Source organism: Nicotiana tabacum, chromosome 20, assembly GCF_000715075.1.
Source record: "Nicotiana tabacum cultivar K326 chromosome 20, ASM71507v2, whole genome shotgun sequence".
NCBI classification, from domain to species: Eukaryota; Viridiplantae; Streptophyta; class Magnoliopsida; order Solanales; family Solanaceae; genus Nicotiana; species Nicotiana tabacum.
The window spans coordinates 35,109,960-35,127,432 of record NC_134099.1 but is presented as its reverse complement, the minus strand read 5'-3'; the positions used below and the strand labels follow the sequence as shown (position 1 = coordinate 35,127,432).

Here is a 17,473-nt window from a genome sequence, read left to right as displayed (position 1 = left end):
ATTGTTTATACTGACCATGCTGTTGTCAGGTACCTAATTGAGAAAAAGGATTCAAAATCACGCCTGATTTGATGAGTGCTGCTACTACAAGAATTCAACTTGGAAATCCATGACTTAAAGGGAACGAAAAACCAAGTGGCTGATCACTTGTCCAGGTTGGAAGGAGCAGAGAACAAGGTTGAGGTAGAAGAGATTGTGGAAACTTTCTCGGATGAACAAATATTGGCCACAAGCCTTCAGGTAGTGCCATGATATGCAGTTGTTGCAAACTACCTGGCGAGCGGTATTATCCCCTATGTCCTATTCTATGTGCAAAAGAAAAAACTCTTTCGTGATTATCGCATGTACTTTTGGGATGAGCCTTATCTGCTCAGAATTTGTGTTGAAAACATAATCCAGAGATGTATTCTCGAGATAAACCAATCTTCTATTTTGTAGGCTTGTCACGTATCCCAATATGGTGGCCATTTCGAGGGAGTAAGGACAACTCCAAAAGTGTTGGAGTCGCGCTTCTACAAGCCGGCATTGTTCAAAGATGCACACTTCTAGGTGAAGGGTTGTGATGAATGCCAACGGACTATGAATATTTCCCGCCAACATGAGATGCCCATGAAACCAAGTCAGGAGGTGGAAGTATTTGATGTATAGGGAATCGATTTCATGGGGCCTTTTGTTAGCTCATATGGAACAAGTACATGCTCGTAGCTATGAACTATGTGTCAAAATGGGTAGAAGCTGTGACACTCCCTACAAATGATGCAAAAGAGGTCATTGGTTTTTAAGAAAGGATACATTCACCTGTTTTGGCATTCCAAGGGAAATAATCAGAGATAGATGCACTCACTTCTACAACTACAACCGAGCCTTCGCAAAGTTCTTAGAAAAATATGGTGTGCACCACAAGGTTGCCACCCCATATCACCTACAAACAAGTGGGCAAGTGGAGGTTTCGAACAGAGAGATAAAGAGTATTTTGACAAAGACCGTGAATGCTACAAGAATGGATTAGGCGAGAAAGTTAGACGATGCACTCTGGGCTTATCTTACCGCTTTCAAAACTCCAATTGGTATGTCGCCATATAGATTTGTGTTTGGGAAGGTGTGTCACTTACCCGTGGAGTTAGAGCGTAGAGCTTGCAGGCATTGAGGCAACTGAATCTCGATATGGAAGCTGCGGGTACAAGTAGAGTCACAAAGTTGCATGATCTTGATGAGTTCCATTACCATACTTTTGAGAGCACAAGACTATACAAGGAGAGAATGAAGATGATGTATAAAAAATATTCTTGAGTGGAGTTTTAAACCTGGAGATGTGGTATTGCTATACAATTCAAAATTGAAGTTGTTTCCGCGAAAGTTGAAGTCACGATGGTCAGGACCATTTCGTGTGGTAGAGATACATTCAACTGGAGCCATCAAGATTTCATTGGAAGATGGCTCCCGCAAGTTCAAAGTAAATGGACAAAGGCTAAAATATTACCAAGACATGGTCAAGGAAGATAACATGATCTCGACCTTGTACTTGAAAGATCCTTGATAAGGGATAGCCGGAGTCGTATCGCGACGTTAAATCAGGTGCTTCGTGGGAGGCAACCCATGGTTTTGTTGTAATTCATTGTACCACGACGTTAAATCAAGCGCTTCTTGGGAGGCAACTCAATTTTTTTGTATTTTTCTTTATTTTCCTTGTTTGATTTGAAATTGTGGAAGCATTGACATGTTTATGAATGTTGCAGGAATGCGATTGTGTGAAATGGAATGACTCGGGGTGAAGAAATCATGAGAAAAGGCCAAAAGTGGCTAAATTCAAAAAGCTGAAAAATAGCCAGCATTGGGCTTGTCTAAATCCCTACCTTGCGCGAAGGCAGACGCAGTCCCAGGCCAGCCAAATTAAAAAAAATAGTAAAGTCCACCAATGGCGCGACTGCCTTCGCAAAAATTGCAAAGCTGAAAAAAATGGCTTGTTTGGTCGTGTTTGCGCTCGGGCGCAGCACGCTCGTGGATGAGCCAACCCTGCCACCAGCTCTCGCGGGTAGTGAACTGATCTCATTGCGCGACTCGCTGCGCGAATTTTTTTCTTTCCTCATTCATTTTTTTTCTTTTCTTTTTAGCCGCCCGGGTTTGTCCTTTTTCTTTATTTCTTTCTTTGTTCCCTCTCTCTATTCCCATCCCACGAAAAATGCCCCATCCCTCTCTCCCGTTCCCTCACTTGTTCCCCTACTGGTAAGAATTTCCAAACCCTTTTCCTTTATTTTTTTTTTCACCCCACCCCACATAACAACCCGCTTCTATCCGCCCTTAGGTTTGTTTTTGTTTTTCTCTTTCTTTCGTGTTATGGTTTATTGTGCTAGAATAATTGAATTTTGAATTTTGGAGTATAGTTTGCTCTAAATTTTGACAAGAGGGGTTGCTCTGATGGTAAGCAACCTCCACTTCCAACCAAGAGGTTGTGAGTTCGAGTCTCCCCAAGAGCAAGGTGGGAAGTTCTTGGAGGGAAGGATGCCGAGGGTCTATTTGGAAACAACCTCTCTACCTCAGGGTAGGGATAAGGTCTGCATATACACTACCCTCCCCAGACCCCACTAAGTGGGATTATACTGGGTTGTTGTTGTTGTTGTTGTAGTTTGCTCTAGATTTTGTTGGTAGTTGTGTATGAGGTGGAAAACTACAATTCCCACCACCTCACTCAAATTGGGAGGGCAAAACACATGTCACTTGCATTGAAATATGATGGTAAAAATTATACATATAAGGTATTCGAAAAATTGCCCGAATCAGAATTTTGATAGGTTTTGCAAAGTCTGAGTAGAAAGACTGATTGATTTGGTAATATGAATATCTCCTGAGTGTGGAGTAGCCGTTTAGGGGTCTTTGCACTTAAATTGCATTTGTTTTAGAACGAATGTCAACCCGCGGACAACGTAGGCACGACTCGTAAGTCGTCCTACCCACTTGATCTTCATTGATGCTAAGTAACCTTGTAACAATGCAATTCAATTTTTGTAGTCAATTGTACCGTGGTTGCACACTTACACTTTCGGGCTAAGTGTGGTTGCAATGTGTACCGCTATGACTCAATGTTACACATTAGACTAATATGTGTTTTGTATCTATTGCAGTCTCTAAAACATTAGCTCGATGCCATGGAGCCGGTGGTAGTCGTAGCCACCCCCAAAGAAACCACCAACCGATCTTTTGATCTTTTTGTTTAGTTGCGTATCAACTTCATTTTTGTATTGCTTGAATGCATCAATTGTTTCATCTTTACTATTAAGTAAATAAATATAGCAATATCTAGTATTATCTTCAATAAAAGTTATGAAATACATTTTCTCACCGCGAGATGGTATTAACTTCATGTCGCAAATATCTGTGTGAATTAAGTCTAAAGGATTTGAATTCCTTTCAACTAACTTATAAGGATACTTAACATACTTTGATTCCACACATATTTGACATTTCGAGCTATTGCATTCAATTGATTTGGTAATATGAATATCTCCTGAGTGTGGAGTAGTCGTTTAGGGGTCTTTGCACTTAAATTGCATTTTTTAGAACGAATGTCAACCCGCGGACAACTTAGGCACGACTCGTAAGTCGTCCTACCCACTTGATCTTCAATGATGCTAAGTAACTTGTAACAATGCAATTCAATTTTAGTATTCAATTGTACCGTGGTTGCACACTTACACTTTTGGGCTAAGTGTGGTTGCAATGTGTACCGCTATGACTCAATGTTACACATTAGACTAATATGTGTTTTGTATCTATTGCAGTCTCTAAAACACCAGCTCGATGCCATGGAGCCGATGGTAGTGGTAGCCACTCCCAAAGAAACCACCAACTGATCTTTTGATCTTTTTGTTTAGTTGCGTTTCAACTTCATTTTTGTATTGCTTGAATGCATCAATTGCTTCATCTTTACTATTAAGTAAGTAAATATAGCAATATCTAGTATTATCTTCAATAAAAGTTATGAAATATTTTCCTACCGCGAGATGGTATTGACTTCATGTCGCAAATATCTGTGTGAATTAAGTCTAAAGGATTTGAATTCCTTTCAACTAACTTATAAGGATGCTTAACATACTTTGATTCCACACATATTTGACATTTCGAGCTATTGCATTCAAACTTAGGCAATACTTCCAAATTAATCATTTTTGCCAAATTTTTTAAATTGACGTGGCCTAAGTGTTCATGCCATAATTTATTTGACTCAAGCAAGTAAGAAGAAGCTGGAATTTTATTCATATCAATGGCAATTACATTGAGTTCGAAAAGTCCCTCAGTAAGGTAACCTTTTCCTACATACATTTTATTCTTACTAACTATAACCTTGTCGGAAATAAAAACAGGACTTAAAGTCATTCTTGACTAGAAGTGATGTCGAGATTAAATTCTTCTGCATTTCAGGAAATGAAGGACATCATTTAGAGTTACAATCTTGCCAGAAGTCATCTTCAAAGCTATCTTGCCCGTTCGTTCAATTTTTGCAGTAGCAGAATTTGCCATAAAAATTGTCTCATTGGGTCCAGGGGAGCATAAGAAGTAACCAACTCCTTGTTAGAACAAACATGACAAGTTTTCCCCGAATCAATCCAACATTCTCTATGATTTCTGATTAGGTTGCATTCCGAAAGCATAACACATAAATCGTCTATTTCATCATTCTTCTCAATCATGTTTGCTTGACTTTTCTTCTTGTCCTTCTTTGGTGCACGACATTCAGCAGCCTTGTGTCTAACCTTTCCACAATTGAGGCAATTACATTTGAACTTCTTTTTGCTTGGGTAATTCTTTGGTCCAGACGACTTCTTTCTTTTTTTTGCTCGTTGAAGCTTCATTAACAATATTTGTACCCACTATTGTTGAATTTCCACGAGACTTCTTTTCTGCAGCCTTGTTGTCCTCTTCAATTCTTAGGCGAACAATAAGATCTTCCAATGTCATCTCCTTGCGCTTATATTTCAAGTAGTTTTTAAAGTCCTTCCACATCGGAAACAATTTTCAATAAATGCCGCAACTTGAAACGCGTCATTTATGACCATACCTAAAATCATAAATTTAGGATTAATAATATAATCAATATCTATAATAAAAATATTGATTTGATTTATATCTTCGGCAAGGAGGTCATGAACGATGACTTGTAGTTCTTTAACTTGAGTTATGACAGACTTACTGTCAACCATTTTAAAGTCCAAGAACTTTGCGGCGACAAACTTCTTTAGTCCAGCATCTTCCGTCTTGTACTTCTTTTCAAGAGCGTTCCACAACTCTTTCGAAGTTTCCATGACACTATAAACGTTGTACAAGCTATCTTCCAAACAACTCAATACATAATTTTTGCACAAGAAGTCAAAATTCTTTCATGCCTCCATGACCATAAATCGCTCATTAGCCGAAGTCTCTTCTCCCAAGACTGGAACGCCCTCGCTTATAAAGCGCTGCAGACTGAGTGTGGTCAGGTATAAGAATATTTTCTGCTGCTAGTGTTTGAAGTCCACGCCGAAAAAATTTTCAAGCTTTTCTGCCGGTGCCATCACCGGTGCAGGCGTTGTTCGACTTGAAGACGTCGTAGCCATGACAGCAGTAGTCGTTCCAACAGAAATATTTTGTTGTTCCGTACTTGTTATTATTTTTCTGTTAAAGAAATTGACAGAAACAAAATTAATATCTCGGTGAATTTTTTATATCTTAAAATTGAATACAAACAACCGAGTAGAAAATCACAAGGATTTTAATCTCGAATTGAGTAGAAAGTCACAAAGACTTTAATCTCAAACTAGAGTAGAAAATCCGAAAAATTTAATCTCCAAAATGGGAGTAGAAAATCACTATGATTTTAGTCTCCCAAACGAGAAAATAAGATGAATACATAAATATTAAATTCCTTAAGCTTGTTATCTCACTAAATTCAAAACCAGAAAATCAGTAAAAATTAATTTAAGAAAACAGAACAGAAAAAATTCCGAGCCCACAAGTTTCTTGTGTGTCCTTAAGGAATTTAATCCCCTCGCAGTTGCTCAAGGTTTCGGATTAATTCCTCCCAGGATAGAACGGAATAACTATTCTGTGATAGCGGCACTTCAAATCACAGAACTTCGACAAACTCAAATGGCGGAGCAAATCATACAAAGTGCTTATGTTTTTGCTTTTGAAAAACAATGCAGAAGATAGAGGGGAGAGATATTCAGATTTCAGTGGTAGAAAATGAGGCTAAGCCTCTCTATTTATAGCAACCGAAGAGGTGACTGCCGAAGCCGAGCCGAGCGAGCGACTACGACGGCGCCAAGCACCACTTCTTCTTAACTATTTAAAAGCTCGAAAATGTGCTTCTCTATATAAGCACAAAAATTTTCTTTCTTTCTTTCAATGAGGGACAAAGTGCATTAGTAAAGTGAACTAATTCAAAATTTCATTTCCCTCCATTTATTTTCCCACCATTTTTCATTCACACCTCTTTTGTTTATACTAACAAAACCCAACACTGATTGTCTTGCCTTCCTATTTCCATGCATTTTCTCTTTTGTTAGTGTTAGTCTTTTTCTCGCCTCTTTGCTTCTGTTGTCTATATTCTCCTTTGAATCTTTGTTATGTTGTTTTATCTATAAACAAGTTCATTGGGGAAAGAAGAAAAAGAAAGGAACAGAATGAGCAAACCGAAACCTCACCACTAATTCCATGTGTAAAAAAATTGTTTTCTGCATCGTCTGTATTCTCTTTTTTCCTACTTCAATTCATTTTCCTGAAACTAAGGTGGTATAATTAGAGCTTAAAGATTACGAATGATATTTCGTTAAGGTTTTCCTCTGCATTTTGTCTTTAAGTGAATAGTGAGCAGGTATAGCTCAAATAGGACATCTTCTATTGCATCATAAGCAATATCGATCTGGTTTATCAAAGCATACAGTTTCTAATTTTTGAGGTATATTTTGTCTTTTTGCATTGACATCATAGTATATTGCGGGCTTTAGGTGCTTAAATAAGAATTATCTTCAGAAGCTCATATTAATTCAGAGTCCTTTTTGACCTAGGAGATTAGTTTATGTTCAACATTGTTCAAAATGTTAATGGATTTGCATCACTGGCTAGATCCTCCTATAGGATCTAATTTAGGTGTCTTTATAACTAATTAGCATAGAATGTGAGTAGTATTTCTGCTCCAAGCAGAGTTCAGAAATCTGGAGTTTGTTTTTCTAAAATGATGCAAAAGGAAAAGTCCAATGGAAGACACAACTTTGTTCTGAAGAGTGAAGAGTGAAGATTTTCTTGATATGATGCATTTTACCTCTTTAGTTTACTACGCTATACAAATTCAAACTAGTCAAATCGGTGAACTTTAAATATTGAATGATTAAATTTAAAAAAAAACAAACAAACAAATAAACTCTCAAGAACCATTCAAACTGATTCTACAAAGTTTTCAAAAAAAACATAAATTTCTTGTACATTTTCGGACGTCTTACTCAAACGTTTCCACACCGGCATTTCTTGTTTTCTTAAAAAAAAAATAAAAAAATCCGTAGATATATGTATTGAAAAACCTTCAAATTGAGCTTAAATGTAAGACATAAAAGAAGACCTTTTCCCTTTCCACAAAGTAACATCGACAAAATGAGAATTCCCTTTTTTAGCTTCTTTTCTGTTGCGGTAATAATCATTAATGCTTCTTCTCCAGGTTTCTGCTCGTTTTTACACTAACATTTCTTCAATCTGCATGGAACCATTTCAACAAGTATTTGGGTTGCCATGTTGGCCAAAAAATCGAAGGCTTAGCTAAAATCAAGCAGTATTTTCAACATTTTGGGTATATAAATTCTTTGAACAAAAATTTCACTCATGAATTTGATGACGTTCTTTTTTCGGCACTTAAAACTTATCAGCTTAACTTTAACCTTAACACAACCGGAGAATTCGACGCGGTCACTCTTCAACATATGATAAAACCCAGATGCGGAAATCCAGATATAGTTAATGGCACTACTAGTATGAACTCCGGCAAGTCCCCGGCGAATTCTCCGGCCCTGCATAAGGTGGCTCATTTCTCGTATTTCAAAGGCCGGCCACGTTAAGGCAGCGTTTGGACGGGCGTTTGATAAATGGTCGGAGGTAACGCCGTTAAGTTTCAGAGAGACGGGTTCTTATAGAACAGCGTATATTCGGATCGGGTTTTTGGTCGGGGATCATGGAGATGGTAATCCGTTTGATGGGCCAACGAAGATTTTGGCCCATGCATTTTCACCGCCTACGGGATTTTTCCACTTAGATGGGGAGGAGAATTGGGTCGTAGACGGCGGGTTTTTGAAAGAACCGGTGTTGGAAATATCGGGTGTGGATCTTGAATCGGTTGCGGTTCATGAAATCGGGCATTTATTGGGTTTGGATCATTCTTCCGAAAAAGAAGCGATTATGTTTCCTACTCTTGGTGCTGGTGTAAGGAAAGTGGAATTGTCGAGTGATGATGTTAAGGGGGTTCAGATGTTATATGGGTCGAACCCGAATAATAATGGGTCAAGTACTGTTTTTACACCGAGTCAAGAGAATGACATCACTTTTGGTTCATTGTGGGGTCATAAGTTTTCGTTGGTTATTGGATTCTTTTTAGCATTTGCGCTTTGAATTTTGGTGTGATTATGTTAGTTGTATGATTTTATTATTTTTGGAATACTTGGTCAATAATATACTCCATGCAGTACACATGATGATTGATCAATTCAAGTATATATTCATTTTATATTTGTGAGAGGTGCTAATTAACTTTAATTTGACAAGACTAGTGGTGCTTATGTTCTTGTCAAGTTATGTACGTGGAAGAATGTTCCACAATAGTTACCCTTAGCTCTGCTCTTATTCCTCCTAAAAAAAATTTAGTATAAATGTCCGTCCGTTCGAGAGCTATATCTCAACTATGGTTTAGCTCTAACCTCCTTAACTATGAGTTGCTCGCTCTTGAGGAAACGTTATCGTGATTGTGTTTTGATCGTCCAATAGAACTCGATCTCACCGTTGGAAGAAATTAGTGGACATCTCAAAAAAGAGTCTCATGAATTTGGAAGAGCTCCTTTAAAAAATATGATAATTTTTGGAATGGTCTTTAATTTTTGACTTCCGTTTATCCCATGGACAGAACTTCAAGATCAAAAATTAAAAGTGTTGTCCATAGGACAAACGATGTGTAATACTTATTAAATTTAAATTTCTGTCAACTGGGCGGAAGTAGAAATAAAAATTCAAAACTATTCAATTTAGGGGCTAATTGTCTACTTCACCCCCTTTTTTCACTTTATAAAAACTTGTCCTTCCAGTGTCCTTGTACATAACTTGATTGGGTTGCACACACAAAAAAAACAAAATGGGCCAGAAAAACAGAGGGATCTTTATACAAATAGCCGGCCGTATTCATTATTTATTTTGTTTAATCAAATATAAAGATTATACATTGATTATACATAATTATACACATATAATATATAAATTATGCATATATTATACCTCCATCGACTATTTTTAGTTTAAGTGATTGGATGAGCGGTTATTTGAATTGATTCTTTGAAAACAAACTTCATGCTTTCAATTCCCAAACTTTCAGTTCATCTAATAAAACCTATAAATTCATAATATTATAAGTACAATGAAAAACACAGAGAAAAAGAAATGAAGATAGGAAAATATTGAGGTGGAAAAAAAGGTCGTAACATTGCAGAATATCTATATAAGTTATAATTTATTTAGGGACGGCTCAATGAATTTGGTGTCCTAAAGTCAGAATTTATTAAAATGCCCTTAAATTTTTATAGAAGTCATACGATAATGAGATGCAAAGAAACCCAAATGCCCTTGGTCTAAGGTAAGAGCATAGCGCGTGGTGTGTAGGTTGCTCATTTCATAGTTTCGAACCATCTCGTGGACAAAAGCATGATATTTAAGTCAAAACATATAGAGGGGTGGACTCATTATCCATCAAGTTCGAATCTTGTGGCACTACCCTCGAGAATTTCTTCGATAAAAAAAATATGAGACACCGAAGAACTTGCAGTCTGATGCATGGATCAATCAAGTATGTTAAAAAAAAATGGTTAATTCGGAGAATCTTATTGAAACTAGAGAATGAAAATTGTAAAAATATGAGGTAAAAAAAGTATACATAGAAGAAGAAAAAATAAGATATGATAAGAAGGTAATATATTATGTAAGTTATTGAGAGAAAAAATTTATTGTTATTTACTCATTCAATCATACAACCTCAATTAAATTTTAAAAATGTAAAAATCTAAATTATTTATTAATAATTGTATAAATAATATGTTATATATAATACTAATATAGTACTTTTAAATTTTGGGGCCCTTACTATTTGAGGTCCTATATGGCAAGGGTTTCATCCGCCTTACCTTAGAGCTGTCCCTAAATTTAGTGCATTTGAATTCACGTTCACTAGCATAATACACAGATGGAAGTAACGAAATAATTCATCAATTAAAGATTCATAGCTTGGTTCATATGAAAAGAGTATTACCAAATTTATGTGCTTGATATAAAGTGGATGAATTTTGCTCACAAGATTGCTCAAGTATAATCCTACCTCCTGTAAGATAAATGAGTAGATAATATTGACAAGAAAAAAACGGAAACAAGAACAACATATCGATAAATACTGTGTCATGGCAAGCTACTGTCTTGAAAGCGATTTTGGCCCGACTGTGTGCAAATCGTTAAGATCGGTCACTCCCCAAGGTTCCACATCACCTCCAAGCACGCGCACTCGTGGCTGGAAATTTGGAATTTGCACAAAATAATTGCCCAAAATTCGGTTGAAGAAGAAGAGAGATGAAGGTATTTTTTTCTGTGTTTTAAAAACTTTACAAAACAGCTCCTGATATAGATAAGATGCTAGAACTGTTACAAGAAGGAGAGTTTAATTTGGGGGCTATGAAATAAAAGTTGTTACAAAATTCAAGTAGGAGTTACAAGAATTCAAGTAGTAGCTGCTACAAATTAAATTATAGCTGTAACAAATGTTACAAAATTCAATTCAAAAGAGAATGAATTTGGACATATTCTCGTAAGCATGTATTTGGACACTTTTCTGGTAAGCTCAAAAAATGAAGAAATAAATTTTAGCAAAACCAGATTTGGATTAGGCCTCACGTATATCTCGCGCGCAGGGGGGTAAATCGACCCGTTTAGCCTTCAGGACTAATTTCTCATGTGCGCGAGACCACTCCCTTTTACTAGCTCTTTATAAGCGCAACAAAGTGAAATTCAATATAAAGAGAAGGAAATGACTTTCCACAACCAATGAGGGACACTTTGTCTTTCACAAAAGACAAAGAAGTAAAGAAGGAAAAGGGACCACAATGAAATCTTTGGCTTTGCATTATAAAGATTAGTAATACCACCACTAATGCAAAGACAAAAATAGAATAAGAACAATTGTGGGCAAAAAAGGAACAAGTAGTTAGTTGTCAATATCTTTCGATTTGAATTGACACGTAGTAAAATGAGGCAACAACTAACATCCACAAAGTGAAGTACTCTTGAACTGAATGAACATTAGTTGAGACCCCCAGAACACATACTATATCCCTAATTTTATGCAAACTCCGCGATACAAACAAAGTGCTTTTATGGTCATGCATATACCTTGGGTCTCATGAGTGCTCTAGAAACACATCTCATGTCATTCATAAAAGGAGACCGCACCTTTACACTCACGTAGGCAATTCCATCAACTCTATCTACACATAGACCACCTTAAGGCTATGGAATTATTAAGAGCAAATAAACTCAACTGTATATGGCAATTGGTCCTACTCGATTTTACTATTTGATAAAGACCAGAGAGTTGCATCTAAGGTCAACCTCGTGGTGGATCAGATCGAAAAGCGAGGACAAGGCACCGAGTTCGAGAATCGAGGTGCCTGTCAAGATCGACTCCGACACCGATCGAGACCAAACATGGCAAACTTTGAGTAAAGCACAATAACAGAAAAGAGAGATATCCGTGACTGGTCAAAAATCATGGCAGGAATCTCGAAACGGATCAAATCAAAGGTAGTTGTTTAGGCTAATCATAGGATTTTACTTCTGTAATTAGAATTGTGTCATAGATAGGATTCCTCTACTATATAAAGAGGGTCCTAATCATTTTGTAAGAACCTTATACTCTGAGATATCAAAGCAATATAATGCCTTTTCTATAGTTTATATTCTTGTTCATCAGCTTGTAATATTTTTACTATTCTTGCACAAATTAGCTCGAGGGTAATCAAGCTCGAGGGCTGAATTCTATTCAAACACTGGTTTGTTTTATATTATTGTTATTTTCTATTGTTACTCTTTACATTTATCAGTTGGTATTAGATGAAATCACGTGTCCTTAAAACCACATCATAAGTTTAATTGTTATCCAATTTTAAGGGTAAACAGTTTGGCGCCCACCGTAGGGCCAAGGATAATAGTGATTGCCTAGTACTAATTCTCATAACACACACTACTTTATGCTTGTTCCCTTGAATGTTTTTGATTTCAGGATCAACATGTCTAACTCGCAAGCAATACCCACTCATGCCGATGACGACCTCGGTTTCCATGGAGAAAATGATAATGTAGCCGCCCCAGGGATCGAAGTGCCTCAAGCTAGCCACAAGGGAGTACTGATCGCAGACCCCGTTGAGGTCAATTCACACGTCGCCCTAAATGCAAATCTGGGCGTCGAACCTGGAAATAGTGTCCGCTGAGATGCTCGAGCAGCCGATTAGAATGCACAGAGTGGTGGATAAGGCGGAATTAGCCTTCGAATGATATTTGAATTATTGCAGACTCAAAAAATGCGATAGCACAACTCCAAAATTAGAATCGAGCACCAAGCAGAATTGAGCTCAAAACATCACAAGAAGTTGTTCATAGAATCAAACATGTGCTGGAGAAATCGAATGCTAATGAATCAAGGACTGATCTCGCCATTATGAAGATGCTCGAGGAGCTCACTAAGTGGATCGAATCAAGGTAAAAGAAAATCGAGGCTGATGACCAAAAAGTAGAAACATACAACTCACGGGTTGACCAAATACAGGGGGCACCCCCAATTTTAAAGGGTTTAGATTTGAAGAAGTTTGTGCCGAAGCCTTTCCCTCCAAGTGCGGAACCGAAGCCCATTTCTAAGAAATTCTGTATGCCAGAAATCCCCAAATACAATGGGACCACCGACTCTAATGAGCACATTACTTCTTACACATACGTAATAAAGGGGAATGACTTAGAAGACGATGAGATTGAATCTGTTCTATTGAAGAAATTTGGAGAAACTTTATCGAAGGGTATCACACCTCCTTTTTACGCACCCGCGAGGGCACAAGGGAGTTTTTTCCAATTAAAGGACAATCGAAACGGGATTTGTTTATTTATTTCAGAGTCGCCACTTGGGAGATTTAGGGTGTCCCAAGTCACCAATTTTAATCCCAAATCGAGGAAAAGAATGACTCCATATTACAGTCTGCGTACCAGAAATTCGGATAAGGAATTCTGTTAACCCGGGAGAAGGTGTTAGGCATTCCTGAGTTCCGTGGTTCTAGCATGGTCGCTCAACTGTTATATTTGGCTCGATTATCTGATTTTATACAAATATGAAGTTATGTGCAAATTTAACTTTTAACCGCTTTTGTCATTATTATTATTTTTACGAGAATTGCAACGTCGTGAAAACATATCTCGAACCACGTTACATCAATGTACCCGTGGTTATCGATATATCTCGACTCGGTTGAGATTTGGATTTGGGTCACATAAATGTGCACCCGAATTAAGAAAAATAAATTGTTAAAGGCGCGCCTAAAGCAACTAGCGTCTTGTTATTTTGGGGAAAGTCGTAAAAATTCGTTAAACGGCATATCCCGAATTCTAAATACTTTAATATATACATACATCTAGAGGGCCCCGCAACTCTGTACATTTTGTTTGTCGAGGCTCGTCTCGTTCTATTTTTAAAAGGAATTTGCGACGTCATGGACATGCATCTCGAACCACGTCACAATCAATGTACCCGTGATTAGAAACACATTTCGAATCTGTCGAGATTTGAATTTGGGTCACATAAATGCGCACCCGAATTTAAGAAGGTAAAATTATTAAATACGTACTTAAAGAGGCTATCACGTTATTATTCCGGGAGGGTCGTGAGATTTGCTAAACGACCCGCCTTGGAAACTGAATGCTTCGATATATACATTTAACGAGGGCCCCGCAACTTGTGCATTTTTATTTGTCGAGGCTCATCTCGTCCTTATTTTAAAAGGATATCCTATAGCAACTACGTTTCTTGTCGCGTTTGTCTCTACTAATTAAAAACAGAGACAGTCCTAGTTAATTACATGCTTACAAGTTATCTATAACAGAATTCCGAGTGCTTGCGCAAAATCAGAAGCACGACCACGTACACAATCAGCCAAATGAATATTAAGGGCCCAAACCCCAAACCAAGCAGTAGCGGTTGGGCCTGGGCCACTATTTTTCGCTGGGAGCCTGCTTGATTTGCTCGACTTGGGCTCAACCTTCGTGAGGTTGAGATTGCAAGCTCTGTGTTCTTTGTCTTAAAGTATGGTTTAAACAGTTATATAAGCCAATTTATCAGAAGGGAAAAAACTATACTAGTAGTGGATAGTTTACATGCTTGGCCTACATTAAAGAATATGTTACACAATTTAAACCTAAGTCTGGGATACAACCTACTGCATTGGGAATATTTATCTAACAGCATACATATACAACTAACATTCAATCCTCATACATTGATATCTACTAGGCGTGCAAGTTACCTTCAGTATCCAAACAAAATGTAAACTATTATGCATTACATGATATTCAATATAACAGTCTATGCTTAAAGTAAACAATCTTCAATTCTTCTCTTTTTGCATTCATACTCAACTTCAAGTTACATTGACAGTATTAGTCGTGTACCTGGATGTTTGCACAATAAGAAAAGGAAGAGAAAGAGTATCAGCAGCAAGTAACCAACAGCAACAACAGATAGCAACAACACAGCAACACGACCAGCAACAACTATGTAGCCCACAGGTGATTGAGCATCAGACAGACAAATCCCAGAAAAAGAGCAGAAAGACAGCAAGAAGCCCAAGATATCGGATGTAACAACAACAGAAATCCAATGACCACAAAAAGCTTGGCAAACGACCAAAAGCAGTTCCGATATTCAGGAAGACTAAAACTCAATCCACAGCACACAGAAAACTCAGTGTAGTAACAATCACAGCAGAAGACACACAGCCTTCTCTTAATGGAACAGTAATAAACCTAGTTAGGATGACCAGCTTGATTTCTTATGCAGTTTTTGGACAGTGACTAGTTAAAGTGTTTTCTGGAAATTTCTTTCTGTTTTTCTTTACCTTTCTTTAACTCACAAGACCCCTTTCAAGACTAAAATTTCCAGCCCCTTCTAAGTTCTAAAATAGCCTATTTATAAGCCAAACAACTAGTGCAGTCAAGCTGCCTGGATTCTGCCAATTGCAGACTGCTCATACCTATTAAATCCCATGCCTAAGCATCTTTTTGATGCCAGCCATTTGTTCCCCACGCCTGGCTTATTCCTTTTGTCAAGAGTCATGGGTTTAGTTAAGTATTCATTTTAATTCCCATACCCTTGTGCCTTGTTCCCCATTGGCATTAGTTTAATCCTAATTTAGTACCCTACTTGTCAGCTCAATTAAACTAAGCTTTTCTGTTCTTTTCAAACCCCAGACTACCCATGTTAAACCCTGATTATTACTACCCTAAGCCCATTGCAGCATCAGGGCATTTTGAACTTCTGAAAGTTCAAATTCAGAACTGCCCATGGACTGAATCTTTTCAGTCGTTTTGCAATGCAAACAAACCCATTTCAAACAGTGTCGGGCATTCAGTTAGTGATACGGTTCAATCAGTCATGTGACATTATTAGTTCATTTGATCAATTAGTTATAGAAAACTAATCGACGATGTTTATCGAGTCGACTATACTAAATACAACAGGTAATAATCAATCGTTCACATAAACAATACGTACAGGGACCTAAAGGGCATCGTACAACTTTTATTCAATCACTGGGAGCCTATATGAATTATTTATGCGACGACTATCCTAATCGAACATGTATATCACAGAATATATTTAGAACACAAACAGAAAACAATCGACCAAATAAAAAGGTCTTTGACAGAGATGGAAGAAATTAAGAAAATTATCAGACAATAACAAACAGTCACAACGAAGCATGCTAACAACTCAATCAAAATTAAAATAAAGAGAAGGGAAAACTTACTGAAAAAGTTTAAACCAAACTGACCCAAATCCGACTTGGCTTCGATCATTTGAGGCCGAATAAACGTTAATCAGGGTGTTCTCACACGAGAACACCTTGATTAAGGTCTATTAGACCTCAAACCCTGTTAAGACTGGCCGGTTTCCAAGGCTATTTATGTTCTAGGTTTTGGATTCTCAGATTTGAGATTCTAAGAGTTGTGGGTAGATTCGGACCAAACCAAGCTTGGTTTGGTCAAGAGGGAGGTTAGGGGAGTGTCTGGTACGAAGATGGTGAGGTTTGGTATAGGTCCGGGTTCGACTCGAATCTTCAAATGAAGATTCGAGATGAAGGAAGGGGATTCGAGGCTAGGGGGTAATAGATCCATGTTCAGGAGAGTGAGGGGGTCCTAGGGTGTTCAGGAGGTGGTCACCGGCGTTCATGCCACCGGGTTCTGGTGAAAGGGATATTAGGGCGGCTGCTAGGGTTTGGGGGTTCAAGGCTTGGGGAAGGAGATGAGTGAAGATGAGTGAAGGGGGGGTTCGGATAGAGGGCGTGGGGGTGTGAGGGAAGGTTTATATACGGCATAGAGGATTGGATCCAGGCCGTTAGATCATCTGATCTCAACGGCTGGGATCTGATGGTGAGGGGTGAGACGAGGTCGTTTGGCATTAAACGGGGTCGTTTGGGTTTAAGTGATGGGTTGGGTTGGACCGGCTAAACAGGTCGGGTTACGGGTGCTGAGGTGGACCGTTGGATTAGTGTGGTTGAATGGCTCAGATCAGACGCCTGATGCGGCATCGTTTTGGGAGGTGCCTGGGCAGGCCTGGTTTGGACCGGGTCCTTGGACGTGGTTTTGGGCCTATTTTGTTTCATTTCTTGGGCCCAAATCGATTTTTATCACTTTTCTTTGTTTTCTAATTTTAAAACAAAAAATGAAAATAACAAATAAATAATAAAACGAATGAAATTAAAACAAACAACAATGTAACACTTCAACACCATTATCACACCAAATTAAAATGTTTAAGTAAGTTAAATCACAACCTAGAACGAACGATGCACATATATTTTTCAATTTTCTTTTAACGACCGAATTACGGTTTGATTACCATGACAGACATACTTTGTATTTTGATTGATAAGATCAAATGCAACATGGGCCGAACCAC

The 17,473-nt window shown here is 37.9% G+C and overlaps 1 pseudogene; it reads left to right on the top strand.

The window, feature by feature from the left end:
* The first annotated feature begins 7,461 nt into the window (after positions 1-7,461).
* On the top strand, positions 7,462-8,749 carry LOC107775423 (metalloendoproteinase 3-MMP-like; annotated as a pseudogene).
* Positions 8,750-17,473: the final 8,724 nt, after the last annotated feature.